This window comes from Setaria italica, chromosome IV (assembly GCF_000263155.2).
Source record: "Setaria italica strain Yugu1 chromosome IV, Setaria_italica_v2.0, whole genome shotgun sequence".
NCBI classification, from domain to species: domain Eukaryota; kingdom Viridiplantae; phylum Streptophyta; class Magnoliopsida; order Poales; family Poaceae; genus Setaria; species Setaria italica.
The window spans coordinates 15,637,338-15,656,067 of NC_028453.1; the positions used below are offsets into that span (position 1 = coordinate 15,637,338).

At 40.4% G+C, this 18,730-nt stretch overlaps 1 long non-coding RNA gene and 1 pseudogene across 5 annotated transcripts; one reads left to right on the forward strand and one right to left on the reverse strand.

Moving 5' to 3' along the window:
* Positions 1 to 7,918: 7,918 nt before the first annotated feature.
* LOC101784040 lies at positions 7,919 to 10,530 on the reverse strand (annotated as a pseudogene).
* Positions 10,531 to 12,014: 1,484 nt separating this feature from the next.
* LOC101781877 lies at positions 12,015 to 17,063 on the forward strand. Of its 5 annotated transcripts, XR_002677202.1 has the most exons (6): positions 12,016 to 12,333; positions 12,956 to 13,087; positions 13,168 to 13,260; positions 13,354 to 13,900; positions 14,274 to 14,481; positions 17,005 to 17,063. It is a non-coding gene; the product is annotated as an uncharacterized LOC101781877 (long non-coding RNA). The 5 variants fall into 5 exon arrangements; XR_002677201.1 differs by having other exon boundaries at positions 12,015 to 12,333; positions 13,168 to 13,900; XR_002677199.1 differs by having other exon boundaries at positions 12,956 to 13,260.
* The last annotated feature ends 1,667 nt before the right edge of the window (positions 17,064 to 18,730 follow it).

An 18,730-nucleotide genomic window follows, 5' to 3' on the forward strand; every position in this document is an offset into this window, starting at 1 on the left:
ATAAGGATTCCAAAGAGTACTTGAACACCCAAAACAGAGTCCGGATGAGTTTGTGGCGGCCGTCGCAAGTTGGCAAAGTGCTACAGTTTGAATCCAGCCCCAAAACATGTTGGATTTGATTTCTTTCTTTCCTTGGGCCAAAAGTGATATGGTGGCCTGGTGGAGGACGTTGGGAATACTTGGACTTAGCCTCCAATCAACTTCTTTGGTCCTACATGCCTTCCATGTATATTTAACACTCTTGTTGATCCACATATATATTTCTGAAAATGACAATGAGCACACATCATGGTGAAGCATCAATTCATCAAATGTATCAATTACAATCTTGATAAAGAATTGTTTCACCTTTGAATCAAAATCTACCAATATGGTTGTATCCGAGTAGGTGATGTCCTCATCATTCTCCCTTTCTTGGCTGCAAGTCGTCCTCGACTTGCTCCAATGGCATTCAAAGGTACTTGCGTTGATGATGGAACATGGAGCGATGACTATGCTGCATTGCCACAACCAGAAATACTCCCCTTCTTCAGGCTCACCTTGTTGCATATGGGAAAAGCTAGGAAAACTTTGCAAGACATTATTAGTGTTAGTGCAGCTCCCTATTTCATCATGGTATTCTAACCCAAAAGGATATTTTAGATTAGAGCAAATATAAACTTTATGCACCAAATATTCTCCTTTGCTTTCATATTTATCAATTGCATGAAGCGAACAATAATTAAAACTTGGCAAGCTAGAATCAAATTTAAGTTTCTCTTGCAGACAATTTAGATTACACAGAATATCAAATTTAATGTAACCCAGAGTATTTAAAGAGGACAACAAATTGATGAAAAAGCTTATGTTCAGTACATTTGCATGGTTCTAGACCAAAAGTATCGCACTTATTCGCTACTTGTGACATAGGAGTAAAAGAATCATCAGCATACAAATTCTCTTTATCACAAGGAACAACAAGTAATTCATTTTGTGATAAAGGAAAATCAGCAATGGGTTCCCCTATTTGTTGCTCTTCATAAGCATGCAGAGTGTACAAATTTTGGATATAATGGGTCACATCATTCTTGCAGGTATTCACAGATAAAATAATCTCCTTTCCAACATTAAGAGCAAGATAAAATAATTGACCAATATGGCTATAAGAATTTTTAATTAACAAGGTTCAAATTTCAGAATTGAGCCTTCTCATAAACCTACTCATAACATCTTTCATGTATTCATCTAATTCACCATACATGATACAATTTTAAAATCGTGGAAGTATTCTTTCACAGTCCTACTACCTTGCTTCAAGTTGTCTAATTTTACAAGCACATAATTAGCATAATATGCAGGAATGAATGCATCTCTAAAAAAAATTTGAAGCCTTCCCAAGATTCTGAAACTTTGTTGTGTCTACAAATGTGTTATCATTCTAGCAAAGCTCATTCTAGCAAAGCATATTCAGTTAAAACATTAGAGGCAATATAAATCTTTTATTTCTCGGATAGGTCATGCTCATCAAATTCATTATCTACTTTTAGCGTCCAATCAATGTAATATTTAGGATTAAACTTACTATCATATAACAACAAGTGTTGAATGACATTTTGAATATGAGGGTCTAGTCTCAACAGCTCAAAAATTTCCGTATAACCTGCCATGATTAGTAGAAAATAAGAAACACAAAAATAATATGTATCCCCCTATCAACTACTAGGATGTATCGGTTGTAATTCTCTCAAACTCAACTTGTTTAAAACAAGCCCTTACAAGTTCTTACCAAGCCAAACAAGAGGTGGCGGTAACCAACAAGTCTACAACCGTGGAGTGAAGTGTATCGATGCCGTAGCAACAAAAACCTATCAAGCTGTAGTCGAATTGTAGAGAAGTAGATGGGAAACACCATACACCCAAATGAGGGGGTTGACCACTATATATATGGCCAATATGGCTTGGAGTACAAGGAATACATCAAGTGTACAAGGAAAGGATATATACATCCTAATATACAGATACTTCCAAATATGAATATGTGGAGCTGTAGGTGGGTTTAAGCAAGGGAAAATACTAGCACCACGTTAATCACAAAAGCAAGCTAAGTAATCTGTTCAACGGCGGTATTGTGCTGGCCCTAGGATAAACCATGCTAGAGACGTGAGCCTAGGCACAAAGGTAGTCATAAAAAAGAGCAACTAGCACAGCACAAAGAAAAACAACAGATTCACAGATTCAGCCCCTTCTTTCTTCTCCTTATCTTGTCTTTTTTTCTTCTTCTTTCTTTTTGTTTTTTTGTAGGAGCCTAAATCTTTTGTTTGGTACTATGACAACCCAAACAATAAGGCTATTGCACATAGCCCCATCGAATTCAGATTTAACAACTCTTGTTAATACAGTAGATGCGAAAATCTCTTGGAATATTGTGGAGCGCTCGAAATGAATTTTTCTGCAAGGTTAGATCCGCTAGAAACAAGACAACTTCATCTTTCTAGATTGTATTTAAACTCTAAAATCGGACATCATATGGATCTGTGGTGGCAAAAATGCAGCAAAGATGTATATTGTGATGGTGGATCTCGTGGTGATCAAAACGTGATAGAACTCAAAACTCTAAAGGAATAGACACTAAGACCAGCAACTCGACACAACCGATGCAACCAAAAACTCAACAAGCTCTACCTAAGCAGTATTAGTAAAAGGCTCAAAGGGTCTTTAGGAATAAGGGAAACTAATCTAGTAATTTTTTTTGGCTTTTCTAGACTATAGGAAAATTAAAACAGCAAAAAACCGAAAGTCTTTCACCAATGAACCTTGCTCTCATTACCAACTGATAGGAACCCACTAGGTTGATTCCCGAACTTTCGATGAGAGAAGGTGGATAACTCAATTTGGGGATAGAGACGACGTTCACGGCCCGACTACAACCATCCAAGGATGTTGCGTCTTAGCAATCGATACACCACCTCCAATGGTCTTCACAGTCTTGTGGTGCACGATCAACCAAACCACTAGGGTAATTCCTGCAAGCAATCGAGTAACAAGCAAGAACAAGTAACTCAATTGCAAATATGGAGATGAAAATCAATCTGAAATCACCAAGTTGGGGTTCTGAATCGAATGGAATGGATGGTCTAGTCGACACACGCTTCTACAAGGAAGTAGCAATGGCTAAACTTTTAACAAAACAAAAACCAAGGTGTTTGTGGTGGCTGTAATCCTTATTAATACTTAGGAGGATGACCGGGGGGGTCCTAGTGTCGTGCTCCAACCCTAGGACATGTCTTTATTGGACCCGACTTGATACAAGGCCCATCGGGCCAAAATAAGGTGATCTAGCACCTTTGACAGAAAAATCTCTTGGTAGTAATTTGATCATTACATCCGCCTCAGGAAAGATATGGACATCAATCGAAATCCATATGAAAATAGACTTCATAAGGATTCCAAAGAGTAATTGAACGTCCAAAAAGGAGTCCGGATGAGGTTGTGGCGGTCGTCGCAAGTTGGCACAGTGCTGCAGTCCAAATTCAGCCCCAAAACGTGTTGGATTTGATCTCTTTCTTTCCTTGGGCCAAAAGTGACGTGATGGCCTGGTAAAGGACATTGGTAATACTTGGCCCCCAATCAAATTCTTTGGTCCTCCATGCCTTTCATGTATGTTTAACACTTTTTTTATCCATGTATGTATTTCTGAAAATGACAATGAACACACATCATGGTGCTGCATCAATTCATCAAATGTATCAAATACAATCTTCATAAAGAATTATTTCACCTTTGAATCAAAATTTGTCAAATGTGGTTGTATCCGAGCAGGTGATGTCCTCATCAAGGCACCTGGGTTACGTGCATGGCTATGATGTCCTCATCAGTTTCCTAAACCGATTAAACCAAATTAGGTAGATTTAGTGCACTTTTGGGTTTTTACTCAAGGCTATCTCATATAGGACAACTTTGAACACTTTTGGTGTTGTCATTCTTTAACGTTGCGTCCCTCTTGATAGTATGGTATACATATACTCAAGATTTAAATATGAGCATCATTTCATCCACTTGAGCTTGTTTGTCTTCATCCATGACATACTTGATAATTGTCAACTTGAGAGGTTTTAACATTGCATAATAGCCAAGAAAATCTATCTTAAGCTAGTGACTTAGGATTTTCCATTATATATGATCAAAGTTATATTCTCTTATCCATAAGTCGGTCCATCATATGATCCAACAAATACTTGATTAATTGCATTGCTTCATCCTTGAAGACTTGATTTCATACCTTGAAATACGCCAAGTACTAACCCCTTCACCCTAGTAAAGATTCCATGGACCAAGCAATCACTTGTCCTATCTTCGCTTTGTACCTTGGTGCCAATCCCTTGCTTGACTTCTTCACCCGATCTTGCCAATTTTAAGTTTATATTTTCTTTTACATCAACAATGAATACCCACTTGAAATCCATATCTTCAAATTAAATACTTGATCTTTGATTCACATTTGAATAATCAATTAACTTGTTCACAAGCTTTCAGTTAATGAGTCCAAAGATACCACATACAACCTTGTCTTCTTGATCGTTGATACTATCTTGTCTTTTCATCTTCATTTTAACTTCTACAAGTCAAAACCTTTGACTTAGAGATCAAAGCTAGCACATAAAACCATGTTTGTTGCTCTGCATACTAGCTTGCCATTTCTTTTACATAAGTCATTTCGATCAATTTTTGCATCCCATTTTGCCAACAAGCCTTCATATTGTTTAAAGGCCAACTCATGCATATATCAACACAATCTACTGATTTAATAAAATTTTTTATGAAGTCACAATATAGTCATAAGAATAAATTCCTACTCAAAGCTTTTAGCAAACAAGTTATTCCTTGTCATTTATAATGTTATTCCCATGTGAATAATATTAATGTGAATCTATTTAGCAAACAAATTAATCTATTTCTTAATGTGATTCAGATGGGAATAATATTATAAGAATATTTCTTAATGTTTACAAATAAATTAATAAATAGCTTTTGAATTTCTTAGATATATCATGAGCTTCCCTTTAATATGCATATCATGAGCTCCCACGTAATATGTGCTTTAAAGAAAATTTCAAAGATTTGGGATCACATGCCAAATGCACATATGCAAGAATCCATGATAGCTATCGCTCTCTCAGGTGCAAACCTTAGTGGGAGGCTGTGTATGCTGGGACTCGGTAGTCACCGGTAGAAAAAGGGGGTACTCTTACTCTCTCTGGTGCAAACCCCAATGTAAAGAACAAGAAATTATCACCATGTGCACTGTACGCAACTATGTGTATACAATTGACTTCTTATAGTCCCTAGAACTCAAATATTTCTTAATGTGATTCACATGGGAATAACATTATAAATGACATGGGATCAGTCTCGCGCCAGTTTTGTAGAAGTTTCTTCACCATCATGGAGATTTTATTGCACGTCGAGACTTCACACAGCCTACGGGGAAGTCCAACCATGAATCACAGGTGTATGGGTCTAAAATGAAGCCATGGTTCTAGGCATTATTATTGATAAGTTGTTTATATGAAGAACCCTTGAGGGATGACATGTCCCTAGTTATTGAGAGATAATAAAGCCCTAGATCTTGATGGTTTTCGGCATAAAATCTGTCAAGTATTCAAATATGTTTTTAAGATAGATTTAATGATTGCATTTCAAGATCCACAATGAAGCTCAACAATTAATGTGGCATAGCCTTTTAACTTTGGATAATCACTCTCCTGCCAAAGATGCATGCACAATGACTAAAAAATAAATTGAACGTTAGCTTGATATTCACAAAAGTTGTAACCAATATAATTAGCATTTAAGTTAGATTAAAATACAATGGAAGGCCCACTCACGAGACCATATATGAACTGGATATGAAGAAACTTGATGGGGTTATTTTGAAATTTGGTTTTGAAAATATATGACAATGTCAAATTAAATGGTTATTTTTACAATAAACCTGAGGATGAATGGTTTCTCTGAGAAATGGTGTAGGTCAGTTTTGTAACATATGTGGGAAGGTTGGAATCAAGGCCAATGATACTACTCGTTACCTCCAAACCTACTCATAAGAGGTCTAATACAAGGCAACTCGTTATCACCAATCATGTTCAATATTATAACTAATTTTCTCAACATTATAACATTTGAAAAACAACTGTGCATAAATTTCACTGATAGTGCCTCATTAGATGATGCATTGTCAATTATATATACAATTTGCAAATGATACCACTCTCTTCACCAAACACAGTGTTGAGCAACTAATTAATATGAAGCTTTGTGCTTTTGAGAAACTCTTTGGTGTTAAAGATTAATTTCTACAAAATTGTGATTTTGTTTGTTATGAATTGGCCAAGGTTTTTTTATGAACAGTTAATTATTTTATGTGATATTGGTGCATATCCTGTTATCCATTCAGATATCTTGGCATCCCTACATGTCAAACAGATGAGAAGTTAGAAAGGCAAACATTATCTGTTGGGTGATGAAAATCCTTAGAAAATACATTATTAAAATATTCTTCCTCAATAAGACATGTTATGAAGCTTCTAAGTTCTAAACATTTCCTTCTTCCATCAAATTCCACAATGTGTTCAAGTTAATTGTGAACACTTTTCTTTGAAGACATCTTTTATGGACGCACTTCACAGCCCCAACATTCTTCATGCAGTTGGATGTAGCTGCATATTTGTCTTACAACTTTGTATCAACAGGTCCCATACATTCTCGTTGAATACACAAGTTTTACATTTTCGTTAGCGTTTCTCACCCTAACCTACTAGATCCCTTTGTTAGCACATACAATGCATTGTGAGTAATGCTACACCTGCAAATAAATTCTTAAGAAACTCCACTTACATGTAGATGTGGCATGTGGGCAACAACAGCATGTAATTAGAGTTTTTGTAGAACTTTCTGTATATATAGCGTTAATCATGCAATGCTCTCTCATGTTCCTTGCTTGAACCCAAGGACTTAGTTGCTCGGGTGACTGTTACAACTTCAACGACCAATATTCAGATTCACATGTTCTTTAGTTTCATATATGGATTTACATTTAAAGTACATATGGACAACAATTTACCTAAGAAAATTTTGGATCCTTAAAAGAAAATTAAGACCCTCCTATCCATACATATATGTTCATATGTGGTTCTGTTAAGACTGATAATTTTCAAATAGAGGCTAGGTGCGGTTGGCTCCACCTTGTTGCATCTCTCTAACACAAAGCAAGAAGTCATCAAAGGCTGGGTGAACTTCACTTTGGCTCAGCAGTTTTATGTGATTTGTGCAACTCCAATTTGGGTAAACTGGCAGTAGTTTCTGATCAGTTTGATGACCACTAAATACGCAGGCAGGTTGACAAATCATTAATTCAAGGTTACTGTTTAATTAATTTGAATTGTACACCTCGATTTCAAATTGAATTTGGTTTATTACGAGCACAACGTAACATAAAATGCATATGATGACTTCCGTGGAACTTCTAAATTTATGTTTGACTGTTGTACAAAAAATGCAAAATATTGATTGTTCTTACTGGAATACACAAAATCACACAGTACAATATACAAAGCTGACTATCACTGTGCTGTATTTCAACTGAACGTTTCAAATATATTTATGGTTTTTGGCATTCTCTGCAATAAAGGTTTTCAACATTTCTAGGTTGTGGGTCCAAGTATATTCGTTTGCAAGCTGATCTCTCTACCTTCCACGTTCAATGAGCAGTTTAGATCTGGAAAAACAGAGGATCAAAACACAGGTTAGAAGAAAAGAGTTCTTTCTCAGAATAATGCATTTACTATGAGTGAAGTTTGTATGTATGCTTCAAAATATAACTACAAGCTTGTTTTTAGTTTCAACAGAGGTACTATTAGATTGCAGAGACATGCCTCATTTATCATGATGTAAGAATCCCACATAAAATTCAACCAAATACAAATGCCCCAAACCACTTATTCGACATGAACCTACAAAGTAGGAATTCAGAGAATAAGGTTTAAGCACCCCGCTGCAATCTGAATATAACTAAACAATATTCAGTGTAAGGACATATACTTCCTGTTGCAATCTGATTCGTCAGATAAGTCGACAGTTGAAACCTGCCATGCTAAATGTCCAGCTGCAGCTGCCAGAAAAGGATAGTAGGGCGATGCTGTTCCACATGATTAAGGTAAGTATTCAATAATCTAATGTGAAATTATAAGGATTTTACTAAATATGATATAGCAATTGTGATGCTTAGCACCAACCAAGGTGAGCATTGTAGCCAGTTAATACTAAGCTGCTAATGCATGCAGCTCCAAAACCACTGAGCCAGTACTTGGTATTGTCTCCAAACGTTATGGCTGTGCTCTTAACTCCTGCTTTGAAGTCATCCTTTTGGTCCTGAAATGCATGCATGTACATTGTAAAAGAACCTAACAAGACGGTTTCCAATGGGAAAACTACAAATATAAAAATAGAACGATCAATAAATACCTGATGCGCGTATATTGTGTCATATACCAGTGCCCAACATACGACAGCAAAATACATTGGAAGGAGGACAGCATGATCGAAGCTTTCTTTAACAGCAGATGATCCTAGGAGAACGCCGTAGCTGACGGTGAAGCCAAGATAGGCTTGAGGCTGTTATAAGTGGATTAATGGGCAAGTATGTGAACTCTGCATAAACAATAATGCATTTAATTCAACCCTCATTGTGTTCCATGCGTACCCAGTTTGTGAGCCTCTTCATCAGGGGATAAGAGAAAGCCAGAATAAGCCAAGAAGCTCCCATAATAATGCTATAACAAGAACACAACAAATAATTACAGGTGAATATATTAGTATACGTATATTATTAAAAATAATAAATATATGATACAACCACCATAGAGAGATTATTAAGGGAAATGATGTAGCAACTAAAATATAGATTAACACACATCTGGACTGTAAATATTCTTTTCAGTGTTCCACCCTGTCCACCAAATGGATTTTCGTACTGTGAATCATGCAACTCCATGTAGGGATTCCTGCCAGTTTGTAATGTTCGAATCTGGATAATTTTTAGTCAAATTTGATATTTTGTTATGTTATGGTCAAGTTTTGCAAATTATTTTGTCATACGTCCAGTTTCATTTAAAAGGCCGGTAACTAGCCACCTGTTGTATCCATAGGGTTTTTCCTACTTCACCTCCTTCTTTCACTACATTCTCCCATAGTACTAAGCATACCGTTTGTTGTTTCGCCTCATCCATCATGCTTAATGTATCATCTACTACTGTGTATATTCTATTTTAGTGTTCAGTTTTTTCTCTCTTTTATTTCTTTCCTTGTATACTTTTTTCCTTCTTCATACACAAACACTAAATATTTACGGTTTTCAGTTATGACAAAATATATTTTAGTTTGTCCATGAATTACAAAACTACAAAAATTAGTTGGATGAATGCAATTTTGAGATCATATCACTTGTACACTAAACTTGTAGATTTAGGATATAAATTTCAGATATGTAGTTTTATGATACATTAACACATGAAATCGATATGTAGTTTTATGAAGTTTATTCTATTCATATTGTTTATGTAGTTTACATATTGGTATCCTGCTAGTCCTTTTTTAAGGTATAGCCTTATAGTCCCAATGGCACCCAAACATAGTAAAAAAAATTGCAGTTCAGGGACACTCTTGGAATGAAGGTTATGTCTAACATACCTACGGTTATTCAGTTGAAGAAGAAAACCGAGCCACAGTAGAACCTGAAATACAAGGAAGTAAAATCCTTGAGCAGGGATTAGAGCACGTGATGCAAGAGGCCTGCTTTTTGTCCGCTCAACCTACAAGAGAAACATGCTCGTTAGATGCCATGCAGCTTCCTAGGAAAATTCATTGAGTAACAATAACTTTGTGCATTAGCTTTTTTTTTTGGCTTAAATTAACTTCATGCATAAGCTTGATCTAAATGTTGGTGTTACTTGACAGGGGCAAAAACAACAATTAACCTAAGATCATTATTTGCATACCTTAGATTTATATGACAGAAGGTATATATATGCAAATATAACAATTTCTAGAGTACCTCTTAAATCTTATTTCAGTTTGATGGTTGCAAACAATCTTTTAGGCTCTTTTGACTCGTAGGTAAAGTAAGGAAACTTTTAAGTGACACCAACTAAAAACATCACTCTAAAATGAAATGAAAAGGAAAGAAAAATCACCTTCTTATCAATGTCCCTATCGAGAAGATCATTCGCTGCGCAAGCAGCACACCTCAAGAAAACCGAGCCAAGTCCAAAGAGTGCCAGCATTTTCATGTCTGGGAACTCCCCTTTTGTTCGATGCTATTGCAATTGACCTGTATAAAGCATAAGGATGCAGCCTCTCTTCATCACTAAGACAACATACGGTGGAACCTGTCCACCAGGATTTGAGTTCTCAACTCAGCAGATGTACTCATATTTTTCTGAATTTATTTCAAAATTTAATTGGCGTTGTTCTTTCAATGATAGGTGATGTACCCATGGACAATGAGGTGTTTGTGATGACTTGGGGAATCTCAAGATTTGCCGGCCCAGTTTCTCGGAAGTGCTTATTCCGGCAAGGTTACGGGCGTGTATTCATGGAGTGAGTATGTATATGTGTATGTGGATATCTGCGTCTATAGATATTGTGATTCGAAATATATATATATATATATATATATATTTGGGTAGAGCATAGCAGGCAGGTGCGCAGAGCCAGGCGGTGATCTTCAACCCTAGGCCGATGAAATCGTGGGGGCACTGCCTGTGGCAAGCAGCTTTGCGACGACCCTAGTAACAAGTCCACTTGTGCTATGTTGATATAGCAGAACAAAAATACACACTAGTACGTACACTCAAAGGTTGAGAGTAGTTTGTGTAATTTGTATCATACTTATACATACATTTCATGATTAGGACGGAAGGCCACCTCGTAAAATAGGCTAAACAACATATTGATATTTTTTTTGAAACGAGTCAGCAGGAGAGCTGCTGCTATATTAATAAAGAGGAATGCCCGACGGGCAGAAACAATGACAGGTCAAAACACTCGGAACTCGGCTAGCACCCGGAAAAGAAAAAAGGTGCCCATATGTAAACTCAATTACACCACGTGGTATCAAGAAACCACTCTAGGTGCTTAGCACCTACCGCCACCCATACGGCTGCCTTATCTTTTATCTTGGCCACTAAGCGAAGGAGAGGTTGTTCCATCACCTGCCCACCTATGTCCTACGCGGCTACGCCCCTGCCGCCATCTCCGAGCCCCTACAAACGCCAGTGCTATATCTGCCCTCAAGGCAGGTATGTATCGTTTCAGTGAGCCCCTCCAAACGCCAGTGCTAGCTGCTACAGTTGGTGGTTTTTTTTTATTCACGTGTGAATCTCATCTCCGAAATTTTCCTCAAGAACTGATTTAGATAATCATCGGTCAGATTTGATTTCATTTGAACCGGTTCTACATGTGCTAATTTTGCATTGACCACCGATCTTTATCCGACAAACCCCCCTAACCGGCGGTGACGGGGGGTTTTGGGCCAGCTGTGATGAGACTCCTAGTAGTGACAACTTTAATGACCATATTCAGATTCACGTGTTCTTTAGTTTCATATATGCACTTACATTTAAGTACATATGGAGAACAGTTTACCTAAGAAAATCTTGGATCCATAAAAGAAAGATAAGACCCTCCTATCCATACATATATGTTCATATGTGGTTCTATTAAGACTAATAACTTTCAAATAAACGCTGGTACGGTTGGCTCCACCCTTTTGTTTCATATCTCAAACACAAAGCAAGAAGTCATCAAAGACTAAGTCACTACTTAAAAAAAGATTTGTAGGGATGCTCCAATTTTTTTCTATGAGCGACTGAAAAGGTCACTCGCTCCTGAAATGAGAGGGGTTACTGTAGCATCTGGTATGTCCCTGGAGAAGTATGTGCAGGGACGGGTCACAGGGGATAAGATAAAAATCTTATCCTCCCCGTGGCTGGCCACCCGCGGCCGCAAAAGGGATAGCAACACTAGGCCGCAGTGGCCGCCCACGGCCGCAGACACATGCGTGCGCGGGACAGCTAGCTAGCTAGCTCCGGCCGGCCGGCATGCGGCCGCTAGCAGCTTTCTAGCTAGCTAACTGGCCGCGCACGCGCGGCAGGCAGGCCTTGAGTTGCAAGCCGGCCACTGCAATGTATGGTGCGGCTACACTTGGCCATGGCTGGCCACGGCTGCTCACAAGGCAACGCCAGGCAGCGGCAGGACCTCTCACCCTCGGCTGAGCGAGCGCACGTAGCAAGTAGCAAGGTACAAATTTTGACAAATGATGTATTTGTTACCTTATGATAAGAAAAAATAGTGCAGGATTAAATTTTGGAGTATAAAGGATGTATTTGTTGCTTTACTTTGGAGTTGTTTTAATACAAAATAATTTTTGCAATATTTTATATAAATTTGATATACGTGCATATGATGATGAAGTGCGCCTATATTAACTTTAATGTAGGATTACACAACTATATTGGAAAGGTAGTAAAACAATGAATTAATCATTGCATCTGCTCTTCCAGTAGAGTTGTGTAATCTTGCAGAAATAGGCGTTAATCTGATGCATGAACTAATTTTTAAGCAAAACGTACTTGTATAAATTTCAAAAATGTGCAGATGATGATGAATTGGCCTACTATTCCTATTGCATGATGACACAGCTTGATTGGGAAGGTAGTAAAGCACTGAAATAATCATTGCATCTGCTCTCCCAATTGAGTTGTGTCATCTTGCAGGAGAAGGCATTATTCTGATGCATTCATCTTAGCATTGAAATTTAAATGAAATTATCCATATCCATATCCTTATCCATATATGTCTCCTAAATACACTGTATGTTATGCTCCAATAACTTTATTATGTATTTGATAAAATTTTGAAGGACAAAATGCCGGTACGTCACCATGAACGTATTATGTTTCCCCTGAATCCCCAAGCGCGGCCTGCCTGCGCTTCCTTCCCCGACGGTCACATCCCCGATCCCATTACACAACCGCACTTATATCAGAATGTGGTACTTACACCCTTTGTATTCTAATACTGAAATTATTACTAATTATCCATACTAATGATTTTTTATAATTTGTAATGAAGTTTGTTTCACCAATCAAGTAGTTACGATAAGTAATAACTAACGTGACTAAAAAGCTCCTATGGTGGTACATAAACAAACGAGTCTGACACAAGGTAGATACATGGTTTCTCTAGCCATTAATTCTGCAAGCATGCAAGAGCAAAAACTTGATCAAATAATTATTATCCATGTCCATTCTATTGCAGGCATGCAAGAGCAAGTGCTATGAGGCGGGCACTGAGCCAAATACAATGTTAGACAAATCACGTATTTCCATACTACATTTATTTCAAGATTAAAACTTACGAATACAATGAGTCAGACATCACACAAATGTCTAAATGCATATCACCATTGTATCAAAAGTCTGTTATATGTAACTAACAGATAGTCAGTATTTTTTAAATTTCTTTTGTAATGATTTGCCAATACGTCTACTAACACTTTTGTTAGTTGCCATTTGTCTCAAGGATGCACCCTATAATAGCTTCATGCACACTGACTTATAAGGATATCACCATGATGGATACGCACAAGCTTTCGTCTTCTCCAAGTTACAAGTCGTCACCAACTTAGTCTTTGCGTTCAGTTCGGATTCAGCTGACCACCCTAGACGGAAACAGCGATATCTCCTTCATACAACATCGAACTGAAGAGTTCTTTGATGGTTGGAAAGAAGATGATGAAGGCTTTCATTTGGTTCTGGACCTAGCTCCAGAAATATTGTGGATCATTCTGTGTGACTACGATAAGGTGTTGTGTCACCAATTTTGGACCACGTTGGCTTTGTATCGTGTCGGGCCTTAAGCCCATGTTGTGGGCGCCCCCCTGGTTGCCCCCAACCCTAGCTCGCTCTTTTTGATATAAACTCAGTAGCTGCCGCTTTAGAAACTCGGGTTTTTTTAATTCTAGTTTTTTATTGAGAAACTGAGATTTATTCATTGTAACTGTGCGACAAGTCCTTTTACTATGATCCAAGGCCCCTGTTCTTGTTCTCCTCGACCGTGTCGATTAGTCCTTTCAAATTGAGAGCTCAAACCTCTTACTTAGATTTTTTTCATATACATTTGCAATTTCAGATTGTGTGTTTATACTTTCTTGCTTGTGTTTTTCGATTTGCTTGCAGGGAAAAGCCTTCTTGGTGAGGTCAATCGAGTTGTGCTTGGTTGATAACCAACGGAGTAGCGCTATAGTGGTTGCAGGGGTTCAAATCGTATTTGATTGAAACCTGGATCGTCAACATCAAGTTCTCCACCAATCGAATTACCCATACCTATCGGAAGATCGGACCAGTGCTACATCAAGTGGTATCAAAATTTCAGGTTGTCTGTGAGGTATATTATCATGTGTCTTTTAGATTCATCTTGTTTTCATCACCTATAGTCCAAAAAAAGCCCTAAAACACATACACTTTCTTCTATCCTCTCTCCTTTTTTAGCATTTATAATTTCGTGTCAGATTTGCTTTGTTGAGTTTGTGTTCGTGGTTGAGTCTTCTTGCTGGTTTAGTGTGTTTGTTGTCGTAGTTCAATCGCCCGCTGTTGTTTTGTTACCGCCGCTATCCCATCCACCTTTATCCATACAACAAGTCGATCCATTGCATTACTTGACTTGCCCCGCTACCCACCTTGTGTGAATTCTCACCGCGCAAGCCCTAGATAGGTTGCAAGCCGCCTTGTGCCTTTCACCTTGCATCGCAATCCTTCTGGATTCATTTGGCGACACCTATTGCTGCACATACCAGGGAAGCTTTGTGTAACGACCTAGATTAAATCAGCCGAGTTTTAATCTTAAGACAAGTTCCCTAATCTGATCGACTCAGACTCCTTCAGCCATTTTTGACTAAGTCTGGAAAATCAGCCCAACCTAGCGCCTTAGGGAAGGTTTATCTTTGGAAAGTTGTGCTGAACATCAAGAAATCCCTTATAGAATTTGGAGAACAAAGTCCCTACAACAAATTTGTTAATTGGACCTTGGACCAATTCACCTCCGAAGCTTTCCAAATCTGCAACTCAAATCAGCCCCGACCCCTGAACACCAGCCAATTCGCCGTTTTTCTCTAAGTCCCAAAAACCAGTGTTCCTCCAAACTTTGGAGATTTGGATCTTTTAAGTCCACCGCGATTTTGGACTTGGTCCAATTACAAAAATTGGACTTTAGTTTGTGTGCTACAACTCTTGTTAAGGGAGTCAAAATGGCGCAGTTTGACAATCGGGAGAACCAGAGGCTGGAAGATGGACCCGGTAGAGGATCTCGCGGATCCGTCAGCTAGATCCGCACCAGAGCACGCGTGCGCCGTGCTTAGAGCGCCGCCACCACATGACGTGACCTCACCAGCGAGTGTCGCCTCGCCCAGTTGCCGGCCGCGGCAAGATGGATCAGTGCGCCTCTTTCCCAATCGTGTGCAGAAGCGCCCTGCAGACTTTTCCGCCCCGTCTCGTCTCGCCCGAGACCTCGCCGGCCGTGCCAGGCGCACTGCCCGCCGCCGCGACCGAAGATTGGCCGCTGCCACGCCGGTATCGCCTCACCTCCCGCGCGCATCCATCTCACCTCAGTCGCGCTGCCCGCGCGCGCGCCCCGCGACGCTGCCGTCTTCACCAATAGCCGCACAGGCAATGACAACTCCTTTTCCCCGCCTCGCTAGTAGTGTGCCCTAGCAGAGCCGCTAGTTCTGCATATGCTCGCATCACACCGCTCGCCCTGTCACCTCACCTGCAGCGCCTTCGCCCGCTCGCCCAACCGGCGCCCGCGTCTTCCTTTCCCTCGCAAGCGACGCCAATGCCACACACCGGCCGAGCTGCCGCACCCAATCTTGCGTTTAACGTGACCAGGCACGTGCTCAACCCCGCCAATCCTTCCGCCCGGCAAAACCACGCTTGCCTAGCACTGTCTTCCTTGCCCAATGACAGAAGAATCCTATCCCCGAAGCTCCGCTTCTTCGTCCAATGGAGACGTCGGCCAATCACCGCTGATACAGAGCACTCCTCTTCTCCCTCGATCTTATCCTCACACCGCTCAAGCTCGTTTTCTTCCACGCAGCTATAAAAAGGGTACCGCAACCTCTTACTGGAGTTCCCTCCACCACTACAGCCCTTGCCGCTTTGCTTGCTTGTTCTTCTCCATGGCACTCGCCGTTGTACACTCCTCTGCTTCGCGCGCCAGTGCCGCCGCCTGAGCTCTAGGAGGAGCTCCCCCTTCTACCTAACACCGCGCCTTGCCAACCCCGCCTGCCGCTTCGCCTTCTTCCGCGCAGCGCTAGAGCTTGTTTGTTGTCCACAAGAAGCACCACCGCCGCCGGAGCACCGCCGGATCTCGCCGCCGCCCGAAACTTTAACGCCTTTCGCCGTTCCGCCTGAGCTTGCTTTTTCCTGACCCCAAGACTTCATCAGTAGGACCAAAGGTGAGTTGCCAACCCTTTCCAGCTCGCCCAACCCCTGTCCGTCTCGCCCGACCCTGTCTGTTTCGCCCAACCCCTGTCCGCCTCGCCTGAGGGTTTGGTTGTGCCTTTTTCTTTTGACCAAGGGTATCTGTGTAAAATTTCGAGAACTTCTCTGTGTTAAATCTGAGGACCCCGGCATAGTTATTCCTTAGGTCTAAGGGTCAGATCGCAAGTTTTTCCCGACCCGACTCTTTTATCTTGTTCCAAATCAACGAAAGCTTGAGAAATTCATCTTAAATTGAGGAAAAATTAGAAAAATGTGAAATCACTTGGGATGGAATCCTCTTTCTGAGTAGAATCCAATAAAGTGGACTTCACACTTTTCCTGTAGGTTTGCTATAGTTTTTGGGCTAAATCTTGCAAGTGTTGTTGAAATAACCGTTTGAGTGTCTGACTCCTTGCATTTGCATTTCGTGTAGAGCTAAACCTTGCCAACGGAACATACGAGCTGCATCCGGTGCCTAAGGATGGAGTTGTAGCTGAGCCGCCGCCTGCAGGAGCTGAAGCTGAGTACATCGAAGATCAGTTTGCTTCTGCCTCGCTCGAAGGCAAGCCCCGGAGCATAACCAGTTTTTCTAAACTTGCGCATGCCTTCTGTTGTATGACTGTGCATTTATGTTACAGGAGTTATTTGAAACCATAGATGTATGACTTAGTTCCCTTTGATCTAAACACTAGTGTGATAGGCCGAGTAGCTGCAATGCTTAAACAGGACTCGGTAAAAGTCGAGTGATTTCCTATCACTCGCGAGTTATAGGAGTTGTTTGTTCTCCTTTTTGCTACAACTATAAGGATGATGGACGGGGTAGGGCTCTGTGAACTATTTTGGTGGTCGGTGGATTGCCCCGTCTGTCTACTTGAAATTGGACTAAGGTCAAGATGAGATAGTGTTCATGATCAAGTGTTTGAATGTACTAATCTCATACCTAGTATGGGATGGGGAAGCCTAGTACCTGATTGAACCAGGACGTGAGCGGTTCAATCCACTGTCTCTGGAATAGAGTTTCCCTTGCGGCCGCATGTGGTGACAAGTGTAGTCATAGAATGGCAGAGGCTGGGTCTGTGGAGCCTTATACCAAGAGAAGTGGGCCCGACACGGGTCAAGGGATTGATGGGGACGGCCGACAAGGGAAGCGACCCTTTGTGGTGCGCGGATGTCGTGAGATTAGGTTCACCATGCATGGTTAAGAAATTTGAATCGATTCGTCTGCCTCTCACAGTTTGGGACTGCTTGATCACTATGCTACACTGAGTAAGAAGGGAACTTGATGGTGATGATCATATGAATGCTTGTCATAAATTGCTTGGAACTTTTGCTTGTTTAGTATAGCTGCTAACTTAGGTTGGTAACTGAACATAGAACTTGTGGCTAAAATATTAAAAGTAAGGACCTACTATAGTCGCTTTTGGCAAAACAAACCCCTCAGCCAGAAAGCTTGCATGTCTAGAAGTTGGTGGATCAGTACCACCGGTCAGTTAAGTCTTGTTGAGCGTAGTCACTCAGCCTTGTTGTGGCAATCTTTTTAGGTGATGTTGAAGCCCCTGAGTTTGCTGCTTGTGGCACTTGGCCTCCCCAGCTCCCTCCTGGGTGGATGGTCGAGTGGGATCCCTCCTCGGACGGCGAGGACAGGGACTGGTGATGTCAGGGTCGGCCTCATTGTGACATCCGACCCTCGCGTTAGCTTTGATTTATTCTTTTTCCGCTGCTCAAGAACTCCGCAAGCTTGTTTGAATTTCAAACCTGAGTTGTAAGAACTAATGTACTGGTTTAATGTTGGATGATCTGTTGTATTCTCTAGAACCACTTACCTTCATGTGAGCTCCGCTTTCTCAGTCCTGTGTAGTGGTTTATCGGAGGAAATCCGACGGACTGCCTAGTTAACTTGATTAAAGCATAAGATCGCGTGTCAGGCGACTCAATTTTGCTTTAGCTAAGTTAATTAGGGCGGTTCCGCCACACTTTGCCCGTGGATACTTGCTGAGAAGCTTTGCTCAACCGTGATTGGTGTTGGAAGGATAGGGAAGCTTTGCCCTAGCCGCCGCCGATGTGTGTGCCTTGTTGTGCCTTCCAAAAACTCTGATTCGGAGCCCCTTTCTTAAAATAGGCATTACTTCTTGCTGGTAACTCAGATTGAGGCAATTTTT